General features: G+C 55.4%; 1 long non-coding RNA gene across 1 annotated transcript; it reads right to left on the reverse strand.

Annotated features, from left to right (window-relative positions):
* Nucleotides 1-6750: 6750 nt before the first annotated feature.
* Nucleotides 6751-14895, reverse strand: LOC134729207 (uncharacterized). The gene is made up of 2 exons (XR_010110091.1): nt 10915-14895; nt 6751-8104 (listed from the first exon to the last, which is right to left on the reverse strand). It is a non-coding gene; the product is annotated as an uncharacterized LOC134729207 (long non-coding RNA).
* Between the last annotated feature and the right edge of the window lie 246 nt (nt 14896-15141).

Below are 15141 nucleotides of genomic sequence, written 5' to 3' on the forward strand. Positions count from 1 at the left end.
CGGCCGCAGCACCCGCGCACCGGTCCGGTCGAGGGCCCGGAGCCCGGCCGAAGCCCGGCTCCGAGCCCCGCCGGCGGGCGCGGGCGCAGGGGTGGCACACGCCACACGACGGCCAAGGGAGGACGACCGCAGCCGGCCGGCGCGCCCGCCCCCACCCGGGACGAGGGACCGCGACCGGGGCCGAGGCCCCGGCCCGGGCCCCACCCCCCGACCCGGGGTTAAGGGCGAGCGACCGGCAAAGGCGGAGGTCGACCTGCGCCACACATCGCACGAACGCCTGTCCGGGAGGGACCACCGGGCCGCGCTCGGGCGCACGCGCGCGCCGAACGGGGCAACGCCACGCGGGGAGGACGCGCTCTCCCCCGACGCCGACGCCCGGGACGGACGCCTCCGGGAAGGGCCACGGCAGGCCCGGGAAGCGAGGCGCACCCGGGGGACGCGCCGACCCGGCTCGGAGGAGCGGGCCGGGAGAAGACGAGGGAGCAACGGGCGAGGCCGAGGCGACGGGGAAGGCGCGAGAAAGGCGGCCGGCGGGGAAGGGGACGCCACGGGACCCCCTCGGGCGCAGCCGACCGCGGCCGGGACACACACGCGGGGGTCTCACCGCCGGCAGCCTCCGAGCGCGAAGGCGGCCCCGCGCGGCACCCGGAGCGGCCGACCGGCCCTCGGCGCTCCCCGCGGCTCCCCCCCACCACCGCCGCAGTCGCGGCCGGTCCCCCGGAACCCTCTCTTCCCTCGCACGCGCGCCACAGGCCGACCCCCGAAACCCTCCGGGAAGCCCACCGGGCCCCACGCGGGGCGCCACCGACCCGGTCCCGAAGGCGCGCGCCGGGGGACGCGGACACCGGGCCAACCAGTGGCCGGCGGCGGCGCCCCCAACAAGGCGGTGCCGGGTTCGGTCCCAGACGGGGCCACCAACCGACGTCAAGCCGGTGAGCCGCTCGGGGAGAAGAGAGGATCGGCGGGCGGCGGGCGGGGAAGAGGGCACAGACGGGCAAGGGCACCCGGGGGCCCCGCAGAGGCGGCGGCGCCTCGGGGAGAAACCTCAGGCACGGCCGGGCCACCAGGAAAACACGGCCGCGGGATCCCACCGCCACAGACACGAGGGCGGTCCCGCGGCGCCCCGCCTGGGACGCCGGACGGCCCTCGGCCCCCACCGAGACCCGCCTCGCGAGCCCCGGGGTCCCGCCACCGGGGGCCCCGAAGCGACCGCAGCCACGAACCCGACACGCCAGCACCACCATCGCTCGTGATTCTCTCGTCCATCCTCCGGCCCGGTCCCGCTCCGGGAGACCGGCGCGCCCCCACCGTGGGACGCTTTCCCAGGCCCAGGCGGCCCGACCCCGCGCCACGCAAACGCGGTCGTGGGCACCGGTCACGACTCGGCACACGGGAGCGGGCGGAGAGCCGACTCGCGGCGGAGGGGGTCACGCGCCGGACGGAACGCCGTGCGCGCACAACCCACCGCCCGCCGGCCGCCACGTCCCAACCCGCTGGGACGCCAGGGCCCGGCCCGGCGGGATCCTCCCCCGACTCGGAAGGGGGAGGCGCGGGCCACAGTAGGCGACGAGCCGCGCTCGGCCACCACCGCGGTGGCCGGCGGAAACCCTCGCTCTCCCCCCCCGAACCCCGCCGAGGGGGAAGCGGAGGAGGGTCCTCTGCGAGCGAGTCGCTACGGCAGCGCTCCCATGACGGAGGCACACACAGAGGCGGCAGTCCGGGGGATCCGGTACCCCAAGGCACGCCTCTCGGATCGCTAGAGAAGGCTTTCTCACCGAGGGTGGGTCACACTCCCCCACACGCCAGCCGCCCCTCCTCGGGCCCGCAGAGGCGCCGAGGGACGCCTGGGGAAGGGAGGGGGCCTGCAGTACGAGGAAACACCTGCGTGCGGCCACCTTGAGCGTTCGCGGTCAGGGCGGGGGCCCGGCCGGCGCGCGCGCGCGCGCAACCCCCACGAGGCCCCCCCGTCCACCCGCCTCCTTCCTTCCTTCCGAGGCAAAAGCACCCCCGAAGTCAACCCACACACAACCGGTCGGAGGCAGAACGGCAGCCCCTCGGCGGCCGGCCGGCGCACGCGCCACCGGCCCGAACCCACCGCGATCGCTCACACGGCCCGCGCGCACCCGCCAGAGGGGAGCACGGGACGTGCGCTCGCCGGACCAGGCGGACGCCCTTCCCCGCGTGGGAGGGGCGCGTCTCGTCTCACTCGACCGCCTCGAACCCCACACCGACGAGCTCCCTCAGGACCCACGCGCGGACACCGCGGCGGCGACCGGAGGAGGGGGCGCTGGGGGCGGGGACGACACACCACCGCTCGGCCTCGGGCACCTGAGGGACAACCCGGAGCGCTCCAGGAGCACCGCAGAGGCCCAAGCGGAGCCGACGCTCGCGCACGCCCCCCCGAGAGGGCAGCACGACGGGCCGGCGGGACGGCACCCCCCACCGCCGCGGAGGGGGGCCGCCCGCAAGTCCACAACCACTGGAGGCGACAGCGAGGGGTGCCTGCCGCGTCAGAGGGCCCCGCCGACCCGCCCCGCGACGCAGAAGGCGGCGGGCGGGACGGCGAGGTCAGGCCGGGCTCCGCACCCCACACGCCTCCCCCACACGCGCCGCCCGCAGGCGGGGAGAGGAGAGACGAGGGGACCCCGCGGGGCGGAGCGAGAAGAACGGTCCCGTTCGTCACGAACGTCCGCCCCTCGCCCGTCGCGGCTCGGACCCGGCCCGGGAGAGCACGACGTCACCACATCGATCACGAAAGAGCCCCCCGGGAGCGGAGGTCGGCCGGCCGGCCGGCCGACGCCCTGCTCCGGGGAAGGGGCGGCGGACAACCCAGCGGAGACGAGAACGCCTGACACGCACGGCACGGAGCCAGCGGGGTGGGGTCGTCGCGGCCGCCCCGGGCGCCCGCAGCGGAGAGCGCACGGGGGCAGGGTGGCCCTCGCCGCCTTCCCCGCCGCCCCCAGGTGGGTCAGAGACCCGGACCCGGGCCGGCACCGGGAGTCGGGACACGCCCGGGCGCGCGGAGGACAGCAGGCCCGCGGGCCCCAGCGGGCGGCTCAAGCAGGAGCACGGCCGGCTAGCCGGGTCACCGGTAGGCCAGAGCCCCGCACGCACCCGGAGTCCCAACCTCTCCAGCGACAGGTCGCCAGAGGACAGCGTGTCAGCAATAACCCGGTGGCCCAAGATGCAGACTCGGAGTGAAAGATATACCTCCCCCGGGGCCGGGAGGTCGTGTCACCGACCACGCCGCCGGCCCAGGAAACGCGCGACACGGACACCTGTCCCCAAAAACGCCACCATCGCAGCCACACACGGAGCGCCCGGGGCCCTCTGGTCAACCCCAGGACACACGCGGGAGCAGCGCCGGGCCAGGGACGCCCTCCCGGCCGCCCGTGCCACACGCAGGGGGCCGGCCCGTGTCCCCAGAGCGGGAGCCGGAAGCATTCTCGGCCGGCCCCTCCTACGACCGGGACACACGAGGGACCGAAGGCCGGCCAGGCGCGACCTCTCGGGCCGCACGCGCGCTCAGGGAGCGCTCTCCGACTCCGCACGGGGACTCGCCAGAAAGGATCGCGGCAGAGGGACCGCGGCCCGGCCCGGGGACCGCTCCCCGGCACCCGGGGGACGGGGGCAGGACGGTCCCCGGCTCCCCACGGGGACTCGGAAACGAATTCGGCCGCCGCCTCAGACGGCCAGGATGAGCGCGGACGGACCCGCGACCGGGCCGGGAAGGGCGTCCCCAGCCTCCCGCGCCACGCGCGGCGGGTCCCCGCGGGTCGCGGCTCGGGCCTCGGGAGCCGCGGCGCGCTGGTCGACCGGCCCGGGCAGCCCCACGCCCGGCTCGGGCCCAGAAGCGCAGCGACAGCCTCCCCCCCACATAAACCTGCACGCCAGAGCTCTGACTCACAAGCGACGCGCCACAGCTCTGGCGCCACCGGGCCAGCCGGGCTGACGACCGCGGGCTTTCCGGAGCTCTGCACAGCTCACAGCGGGGACGGTCCCCTCCCTCGGCAGCTGCCACCGCAGCTCCGGAAGCCGAGAGCGCGATCTAAAAGCGGCCGCCAGATGGAGCCCGACGACCGCCGCGAACGTCAGCGAGACAGATCCGGATGGCAGGGCGGCCCGTGGACCGCAAAAGCGAAACCGTGAGCCGAGAAGCTCTTCCCGAGGCGGAAAACGCAGCCCCTCTGCCCCAACCCCACACACACGGGGCCCAAAACGCGTCTCTGCCTCGACCGCGACAGAGTCAGAAGACAACCCACGGCGCGTGGGTGTTCGGAGATGCATCTCGGAAGCAGGGAGGGAGGGAGGGAGGGAGGGAGAAAGAACACACAAGGACTCGGTCGCGGGTCGCTGCAGACACACGGAGAGGCAAAATGCATGGGCTCTTCCGGAATCCACGCAGAGACAGACGGGGGGGGGGGGGGCGGGGAATGGGGAAAAGAGACAGATGGTGAAAGGGAAGGAGGGAGGGAAGGGAGCAGGGAGGGAGGGAGGGAGGAAGAAAATGGAGAAAAGAGAGACAATTTAAAAAACGTAGATACACAGAGAAAACTTTGGAAACACTCCATTTTTACAAGACAGACGGAAAGGAAAGAAACATGAAAAAGAGAGAAAGAACGAGGAAAGAAACGAAGGAAAGAAGGGAAAAAGAAACAGGGAGGAAAGAAAAAAGAAGGAGAGACAGGGAACGAAAGAGAAATAAAGCACGAAGGAGAAAAGATCAGAAAGAGAGAAAGAAGGAAAGGAAGAGAGGAAGAAAAACCTAAAGAAGGAGAGAAAGGAAGAAAGGAAGGAAGAAAAACGTAAAGGAGAGGAAGAAAGAAAACAGAGATAACTACGTACACTTGTTCATTTATTAACATAAATACAACACTTTTCGTACGTAAGCGTAAACGTATTTGTGGACGATCGCTTCTCTATAGAGCGATGTGTATGTATTCGTATAGCAGAAACACCTACGTCTATTATGTAGAAGTATGTTTCTATGCAATCGGTACGTGTTTACTAGACGCGAGAGTAGTAAATGCAAAGATATACGCATTGTCGTTTACATATAAATGTACAAAAATGTTTACATTAATAAATGTCAGTAAATACATGGAAACGAAAGAAATAAAAAAAAAAACGAAATGAGTCAACAGGCCGGGCACGGTGGCTCACGCCCGTCATCCCAGCACTTCGAGAGGCCGAGGTGGGCGCATCACATGAGGTCGGGAGTCGGAGACCAGCCTGACCAACACGGAGAGACACGGTGTGCCTACTAAAAACACAAACATCAGCCAAGCCAGGCGTGGGGGTGCCTCCCTGTAATCCCCGCTCATCAGGAGGCTGAGGCAGGAGAAGCCCTCGAACCCGGGAGGCGGAAGGTGCGGTGAGCCAAGATCGCGCCATTGCACTCTAGCCGTGGAAACAAGAGTGAAACTCTGTCTCAAAAGGACGAAACAGAAAGAAAGAAAGAAAGAAAGAAAGACAGACAGACAGAAAGCAAGCAAGCGAGAAAGCAAGCAAGAAAGCAAAAAAGCAGGAAAGAAAGAAAGAGAAAAGAAAGCAGGAAAGCAAGAAAAAAGAAAGCAAGAAAGAAAGAAAGAAAAAGAAAAGAAAGCAAGAAAGCAAGCAAGAAAGAAAAGAAAGCTAGAAAGAAAACAAAGCAAGAAAGAAAGCAGGAAAGAAAGCAAGAAAGCAAGAAAACAAGAAAGCAAGAAAGCAAGCAAGAAAGAAACAAAAGAAAGAAAGAAAGCAAGAAAACAAGCAAGCAAGAAAGCAAGCAAGAAAGAAACAAAAGAAAGAAAGAAAACAAGAAAGCAAGAAAGCACGAAAGCAAGCAAGCGAGCGAGCGAGCGAGCGAGCGAGCGAGCGAGCGAGCGAGAGAGAGAGAGAGAGAGAGAGGCTGGGCGCTGTGGCTCACGCCTGTCATCCCAGCACTTTGGGAGGCCAAGGCAGGCGGACCACCTGAGGTTGGGAGTTGGAGACCAGCCTGACCAACATGGAAAAACACCGTCTCTACTAAAAGTACAAACATCAGCCAGGCACGGTGGCCCATGCCTGTAATCCCAGCTAATCAGGAGGCTGAGGCAGGAGAATCGCTTGAACCTGGGAGGCGGAGGGTGCGGTGAGCCGAGATCGCGCCATTGCCCTCTAGCCTGGGCAACAAGAGTGAAACTCTGTCTCAAAAAAAAAAAAAAAAAAAAAAAAGGAAGAAGAAGAAGAAAAAAAGAAAGTAATGAAAGAAAGAAAGAAAGAAAGAAAGAAAGAAAGAAAGAAAGAAAGAAAAGGCAAGGCCAGGCAAGGCCAGGCAAGGCCAGGCAAGGCAAATCTACCTGCTTTCCCTACATCTGGGGAGAATCGGGAAAGTCCCCAACAACAACAAGGCCTAAAGTGGAGCTGCCATCTGTCAAACCCGAGCGGAAGAGTCCACGCGGGTTAAAGACACGAAGAAAGACAAGGAAACCATCGACCGAGGAGAAGAACAATCTGGCCCAGCCAGGGTCTGTCTCCTGAGGTTGTCTGGGCAACCAGGGAATGGGACGCAGGGAGGGCGGGCCTCCGAGACTCCGTCTCGAAACATAAATCATGATAATAAAATAAAATTAAGTTAAAAAAAAGAAATCACGCATAATTCCTAACGTGTTTGATGCCTCGAAAGGCGAGAGGCGTACGTACGTGTATGTCACGGTGGGGTTGTTTTTTGTTGTTGTTGTTGTTGTTGTTGTTGTTGTTGTTGTTTTTTCTTTTTCCCCGGAAACTCACTTTTTAATTATTTTGTTGCATTTCATTTTCATTTTCATTTTTTTTCAAGTCCAGGGTCGCAAGCATGGCAGTACCCCTTCTATACTAAGGTACAATAATTAGAGGGGCATTATTGCTGGTGACTGTAATCCCAGCCACTCAGGAGGATTAGACTGGAGAATCGCTTCAAACCGGGAGATATTTGCTGCAGTGAACCGAGTGTGCACCACTGCATTCCAGCCTGCGTGGCTTAGCAAGAGTCCTTCTTAAAAAAAAAAAAAAAAAAAAGACACAAGAAAGAACAGACCAAAATACTCCACTGTTTCAGAACGTTTCCCCAGAATACCCGGAACCCCCTGAGTCAGGTCAAGGAGGTGGTGCTTTATTTTACTTCTCTCTCTCTCTTTCTCTCTCTCTCTCTCTCTTTCTTCCCTGTTATTTGTTTTTGAAGCATACATTGCAAGATTGTTTCATAGGTAAACTTCTGAGTAGGGGGTTCAGTGTGCCGATGATTTCCTCACCCGGATTCTCAGCGCAGTACCCCACTGTTTTCGTATTTTGCTCGTTTTGCTTTGTCCTGAAGCTGTCTGTCCTTCCACACCTCCTCCCTCAAGTAGGCTCCTGCGTCTCTCCTGCCCCTAGTTCTTCCCATGCATTCTCATTATTTAGTTCCCACTTATGGGTGAGAACACGCGGTATATAGAGGATTGTTGCTTTCATCTTCGCTGGTGGTGATGAAAGAGGCATGACACTACATCGACCCTTAGGACGCTCCCCTCCATCCCCACCCTACACCCCCTCCCCACGCACACCGTCTTTCCTGAACCCCGTCCTGAAACCCAACAAACGAAGAAAGACAGAAATTAAAGTAAGAGTTCAGCCACCAAGGCGGTGGAGGGGGGGAATCTCAAAGGGTGAGCAAGCGATGGGGTTCGGGGGATGTCATGGCCTTGGTAGCAAAAATAGTGGACCGACTTTCCAGCCCCCCCCACACTCCCTAATCCTCAGCCATCACTTTGGAGTTCATCCAAGGAAGGCTGGTCTCAGGGACTACAGACCTAACCTCTCTGGATTTCTATAGGATAAGATGTTATGGCCGGATGCGGGGCTCACGCCTTTAATCTCAGCACTTTGGGTGGTCAAGTTGGGTGGTACGCCTCAGGTTGGGTGTTCTAGACCAGCCTGACCATTATGGAGCTACCTAGTCTCTATGAAAAAAAAAAAAAAAAAGCCAGGCCTGGCGGTGTTTGCCTCTGGTTTCAGCTACTCGAAAAGGTGAAGACTGGAAAATCCCTTGAACACAGGCGGCAGAGGTTACGGTGAGCTGAGGTCGCGCCACTGAACTCCAGCCTGGGCAATAAGAGCGAAACTCCACCTGAAAGACAGAAAAAAAAAAAAAAAAGAAAAGAAAAGGAAGAAGATTTTATGAAGTATAGTTTATATCAATCGGCTCTCACTGTACCTTGAGAGATTCCGAAAATCGCTACTTAATGACAGAAGAAAACACCAGCTAACAGGTTTTCGGGAAAATACACATCTTCCTAAAATGGTAAAATCTACTTCAACTGAAAAGAGATAAGTAAAGTAAAAACTACAAACAAAACAAAACGTAAAAACAAACACAGACCAAAGCATCGCTTGTGGAAATATTATGGAAGCAAATTCTCACATTTTAGAAAGAGTTTCTATGTTAGGCAAATACCAATAAGGCCCAGGGAAGATCTGGGAAATGTGGCAGCGTGCACCATTTTGAGGGCTGAAATCCGTCTGGGTCTCTGCTTTCATCACAGCTCTTTTTCTTGGGCGGGCGAATACCTGCAGTTCATGAGTTCAAGAGCAGTCTGGGCAACATAGCAAAATTCTGACTACTAAAAAGGTGAATGTTAGCTGGGTATGGTGTCACACAGAATTAGGTTCCAAGAGGAAGCATCAGAAATACCCGTGGTCCGCAGTCAATAAATGAAGTGAGTTTACAAGTTTGTAGTGTCATTGCTGCCTCGAAAGGCAAGAGGCATATGTTTGTGTCACTGTGGGTTTCTATTTTTTCTTGGAAACTCACTTATTTTTAATTACTTTTTTTTTTTTTAGATGGAGTCTGACTCTGTCACCCAAGCTGGAATCCAGTGGCATGATGTGGGCTGACTGCAATCTCCATCTCCCGGCTTCAACAGATTCTACTACCTCAGCATATCGAGTAGCTGGGACTAGAGGTGCGTGCCACCACACCTGGTTAATTTTTGTATTCTTCGTACAGACAGAGTTTGACTATGTTGGCCAGGCTGGTCTCAAACTCCTGACCTCTTAATCCTCCCACCTCCGCCTAGCAAACTGCTGAGATGACAGTAGTGACCCACTGCACCCAGGCTACTGGTTTATTTTTAAAAATAGCAATTTGGGTCAGGCGCAGTGTGTCTCGCCTCTCTATATCAACCAACATTCTTTCTCGAATCTGATGACCTGGGACCTCCCAGCATTTTGGGAGGCCAAGGCCACAGGATTCCTGGAAGTTGGAGTTCAAGTCCAGCCTAGGCAACATGGTGAAACCCTGTCTTTACTAAAAAGGTAAAAGTTAGCTGGGTATGGTGGCACGTGCCTGTTATCCCAGCTACTCGAGAGGCTAAGGGAAGAGAATCGCTGGAACCTGGGAGGCGGCGGTTGCAGTGGCCCGACACTGCGCCATGGCCTGACCAACAGAACAAGACTCCATCTCAAATAAATTAATAAATACGTTAGTTAATCGAAAAGTATAAAAAGAAAACCGCAAGGACTTGGCGGGAATGCACGGGAATGCTTCTCTCATTCCTAAAGATCAGAGCAGAAACACAGTACCATCAGGTTGACATACAGGCCATTCTGAATCTCTTCTCACTGTGCTCAACTGACACCAAAGAAGGGCAGGTTTCCATGCCGCCCGTTCATCATCACCGCTCTCGTCAAGTATAATTGCGGAGTCATGACTACACAGAGATCTCTCAACCCACCAACTGCGTCCTTACTTTTATGAGTGCAGTTGAAAGAATAAACAGGGCATTTAGCGAAGTGATCATCATATGTTCTTTCGTCTCCCATGTCTCTCATGAAACCAATCAAATTCGTGGTCCACTTTTCCCCACCCTTCGAACATCCACACAGCACCAAAATAAAAGAGCAGTGAATGCATTTTACGCGACAAGGAGGAAAAACAACAAAGTGAAAGTCACAGAGGCTCGTGATACACAGGGAGATACAGAATAAGGAGAATTTTCCAAAATCCACACTAAGACAGACAGACAGAGGGACGGAAAGAAACAAATGAAGAAAAGACAGAGAGAGAGTAAGGAAGATCAAGAGAAAGAAAATAGACAGAGATGTAAAGGGAAGAAAGATGAAAAAGAAAACCGAAAGACATAGAAACAGAAAAAAAAAAGAATGAGAAATGAGAGAAAAAAGGGAGGAAGAAAAAGAGAAGAAAAAGAAAAGACAGAAAGAAAGAGAAAGAAAAAAAGACAAAAAATGAAGGAAATAAAAAAGAGGGCATGGCATCGTGGCTCACACCTATCATCCCAGCACTTTGGGAGGCTGAGGTGGAATAATTGCTAGAGCCTAGGACTTTGAGACCAGCCCTGGCAACACAGTGAGACCCCGTCTCTACTGAAAAAGAAAAGAAAAGAAAAAAATCCGGGCATCGTGATGGCAGGAGCCTGTGGTCCCAGATCCTTTGGAGCCTGAGTTGAGAACATCGCTTGGGCTCGGGAGGTGGAGGCTGCAGCGGGCCTTGGTCAGACAAATGCTCTGCAGTCTGTTTCCCAGGCTGTCTTGAACTCCCAAGCTCTAGCGAACTGCCCTCCTCAGCCTCCGAAATTGCAGCCGCCACAACCAACGGTCCTGAAGGTGTCACTGACAGATTTTACTATACAGGGTGTTTCGCCATATTTCGAATTTGAACCCAGGAATTTGAAGCTGCGGTGACCCAAAGTCGCGCCACTGCACTGCACTCTGGGTGATAGAGGAAGACTCCATCTCTAAATAATTACATAAATAATAAAAACAATAACAATAACGACAAACAATAATACAAAGAAATAATAACAAACAGCAGTAATAATAAACAAACTCGTGGGAGTGAAAAACTATAAAAGGTAATTTAGATCACAATGAATTGCAGTTTATTTCAAGGAATTTTTTTCTTTAACCTGTCTCTCTTACCTTCTGAAACACTCAGACTGGAGGGCAAGGCATGATCACGGCTCGCTTCAGCTTCGACATCACAGAATTAAGTGACTCCTGTAGTCTCAGCCACTTGGAAGGCTGAGATAGGAAGATCACCTGAGGGAGCCCTGGAAAGTCGAGGCGGCGGTGAGCCGAGATTGCATTCTTACACTCCAACCTGCCTCAGAAACTACAAATAAATAAAAGGTAAATGTAAAACAACAGCAACTTCAGTGTGTAGAAAGAGGAGCAAGAAAAATAAAAGAAAAACAAAACGAAGAGAAACTGAAAGTACTGTGGAAACAGTTGGAGAGGAGGAAACAACGCAAGGAAAAAGCGACACCTAGTGAATGCGGGCGGTACTGCTGCTGACCAAAGTTATCTGGTCTACCGTAGAAATCCCAAGTTGACGGTCAAGTCCAACGCTTGCCGCGGACATGAGGTGGGCACGGCGACCCGAGACCTGAGGACCGGGGCCTTAGGCCCTGGTCCCTGGTCTTCCAGACAGAGAAGCCCGCGGCCTTGTCAACTGGATGTTGCTTGCCTCCCGCAGTCGGTTGATTCGCGGGCTGATCGGGAAGCCAAATGCCAGCATCTAATCGACAGGGTCCACCCTAAAGACCAAATGCGGTGCTCGCGGAGGGAAGCGATCAGACGCAGTTGGAAACTTATCACACAGAACCGGCCCAGGTTTGAGGCCGTCTAACTTGGCAGACCTGCCAGCCATTTCCCTGCAGTCCACTGGTTAACCCGGGCAGAGAAGAGGAGTAAAGACACAACGGTAGTGACTAGCTAGTCTTTCATCCCAGCACCCCTGGGGCGGGGAGAGGGACTGTGACCCAAACAGCCACCCACGGGCATCGCGCGAACACTACTCAGACAGGGACTGCAGGGGCAAAACCTCTGACACCCGCGCCTCAGCCATTCGCACGAGGCTCGAAGAATCCGGTCCCAACTCGTGGAGGAATTCCCAGCGGGGTGGGAGAAAGAAGCTCAATCAGAGAGGTGGAACATCGAGCAGGGGCGCCAACCCTACCTCGCAACCCCCAGCGCTGCATCTTGGAAAGCCCGCTGTTGGGGAACGACCCCTCCCAAATGCACGGCCAACGCCAACGTTATCTCGCGAGAGACAGCCCTGCATGCCCTGGGGCTCCGGGGCGGGGGGCCTGAGCAGGCCCCGGAACTAAGTCCCCGGGGGCAAAAGGAGGGAAGAAGGAAGGTAGAGGTCCAGGGCTGAATTATACAGAACACGCCACAACGCTAGGTTTCCCGCACACTGGTTGAGAGACCCTTGTGTGGAGGGCTGACTTTCAATAGGTTGCAGTGAGGGAGTTGCTCTGCTCCATAGGAAACCCTGACCCAGAAGCAGGGCGTTTACGAATAGTTTAGTATCAGATTACCCATAAGCATGTTATGTGACGGGCCAGGGAGCAAACCCCTTTCTGGCCGCACCCCGTTTTTTAGGATGATGGGCTCTCCGCACCGGAGCCAGGTCTTGGCGCACAGCGGGGCGGAGCGTCCGGCCGGTGGCAAAGGCTGGGGACTGGCTATCTGAGGCCAACCGAGTCTTGCCAGCGCTGCTGCATCTTTTCTACTGGGCGGGATTCTGACTTAGAGGCGTTCAGTCATAATCCCACAGATGGTAGCTTCGCCCCATTGGTTCCTCAGCCAAGCACATACACCAAATGTGTGAAACTTTGATTCCTCTCATACTCAGCAGGATTACCATGGTAGCAACACATGGGCAACAACACATGGAGAACACACGCAGTAAAACTAACCTGTCTCACATGGGTCTAACCATGATGCTTTCCAGGGAATGCATTCCGCTTTTAGGTGAATCCATTCCACTTTGCCTTGCCCTTCACAAAGAAAAGAGAACTCGATGGCCACAGTGGCTCACGCCTGTAATCCCGGCACATTGAGAGGCTGAGGCCGACGGATCATCTGATGGCAGGAGTTCGAGTCCAGCGTGGCCAACATGGTTAAACCCTGTCTCTATGAAAACACAAAAATTAGCTGGGCATAATAACGGGTGCCTGTTATCCCAGCTCCTCGGTAGGCTGAGGCAGGAGAATCGCCTGAAACCAGGAAGTGGATGTTGCAGTGAGCCGAGATCGCTCCATTGGGCTCCATCCTGAGCCTCTAGGCGAGACTCCATCTCAAAAAAGAAAAAAAAAAAAAAGAAAAAAAGGAGAACTCTCTCTAGGGCTCCCATCTGCTTTTGCAGAATCAGAGAATGTGATTGCCGGCAAAGGTTGAGCGGAGGGCGCAGGGGAAAAAAGGGGGAGGGGCAAATGCTGGAGGCACAATAGCTCACTCTGAAACCTTTCCAAGTTTAGTGGGGACAATTTTGAAACAAGCTGACTCTGGAAATTACACAGAATTCATAGTATTATTGCTTCTTTGAAAGGTGAGCGGTTCATGATTTTTTTGTCAGCATTTATTCATTTACTTGTAGTAAGTGCATTTAGTTTCATACAGTTTACATACAACTGGTTTGACTGTATCTGCAGCGATTTAGGATAGTTTTTCTTAATGATAAGTCCTAGGGTGGAGCTACAGTGCACTTTCCGTTGTGAACCCTGAAAACTTGAGAGAGGTCTCAGTTAATTTAGAAAGTTTACGTAACCAAGGTTCAGGACGCATACCCGTGACAGCCTCAGAGGGTTCTGAGGACGTGTGCCTAAGGTAAACAGAGAACATTGTCGTTTATACATTCTAGGGAGACATAAGACATCAATCAAAGTATGCAAGATGAACATTGGTTCGGTCTGCAAAGGCGGGACAACTTAGCAAACGCGGGAAGACTGAAAGTGAGGAGGGGACTTCCTGGTCACAGGTAGTTAAGAGACAAATGGTTGCATTCTTTGGAGTTTCTAATTAGCCTCTCCAAAGGAGGCAATCAAATATGCATTTATCGCTTGAAACCAGGAGGCGAATGTTGCAGTGAGCCGAGATCTCTCCATTGGGCTCCAGCTTGAGCATCTGAGCGAGACTCCATCTCAAATAAGAAAAAAAAAAAAAAAAAGAAAAGAACAGAGGAGTGACTTTGAATAGAATGGGAGGTTGGCCTTAAACTGTTGCCAGCTTCACTTTTCCCTTGACTTTACTGATTTGGAAGCCCCAAGATTTATTTTTCTTTCACACACACAATTTTTAAAACCCAGGTAGAAGTGTTCATGCTTACTGAAAAAAAAAAAAAAAAGGGAAGAAAGAAAAATGATAGGCCAGGCGCCCTGGCTTATTCCTGTAATCCCAGCACTTTAAGAGGCTGAGGTGGGTGGATCATCCGAAGTCAGGACTTCGAGACCAGACTGGCCAACATGGCGAAATAACGTCCCTACTGAAAAAACAAAAATTAGCCGGGAGTAGAGGCAGGCACATGTAATACCAGCTACTGGGGAGGCTGAGGCAGGAGAATCGCTTGAATCCAGGAGGCAGAGGTTGCAGTGAGCCGAGATGGCGCCATTGCACTTCAACCTGGGCTACAAGAGCGCAACTGTCTCTATCTCTAAATAAATAAAGAAATAAGCATTCCCAGCCAGGGTGGAGGTTTCTTAGGCAACAAGGCATTGGGGGAGGGACGGAAGGAGTGCCTCTGAGATCAGGGTGGGGCCCGAGAGAAACCAGTTTTCCCTGGCTGTGCGCGGGCGGCCAGAAGTTTTGGTGTGATGCCTCCATTTTCAATAACAGTGACCGCTAGGTGACGCCAAATGACAACCGAACGACGTTCCAGCCTGGAATGAGTGGGGTCACTGGTTTAGGGGTGAAAGGAAGGAGAAAGAGATGGAGGCACATGGGGTCGCCGGTCTTCTGATCTCTCTTGGATTACGTTTCCGGGCCCGAGACACCCTCCCAGACAATCCCCGCAGCTCTTCAACCAGTGTCCCTGGGGAAAAGATTATCAGTTCTCAGAAAACATTCAGACAGACATTCAAACATTCAAACATTCTCAGAAAACATTCAAACATTCAAACATGCGCTCACGTGAGCACATGATAAGTATACAAGTTTATATGTGATAGTGAGCTTTCTTTTGCAAAACGTCTTCGTGATGGGTTTCACTACATAGTATTGTTGAAAACATCAAATTATAGGAGTGAGCACAGTGGCTCAAGCCTGTAATCCCAGGACTTCTGACGACCAAGGTGGGAGGCTGGATAGAGGACAGGAGCTTGAGACTAACCTGGGCAACACATCGAGAGAGATTACCACTACTTC

This window comes from Pan paniscus, chromosome 17 (assembly GCF_029289425.2).
Source record: "Pan paniscus chromosome 17, NHGRI_mPanPan1-v2.0_pri, whole genome shotgun sequence".
NCBI classification, from domain to species: Eukaryota; Metazoa; Chordata; class Mammalia; order Primates; family Hominidae; genus Pan; species Pan paniscus.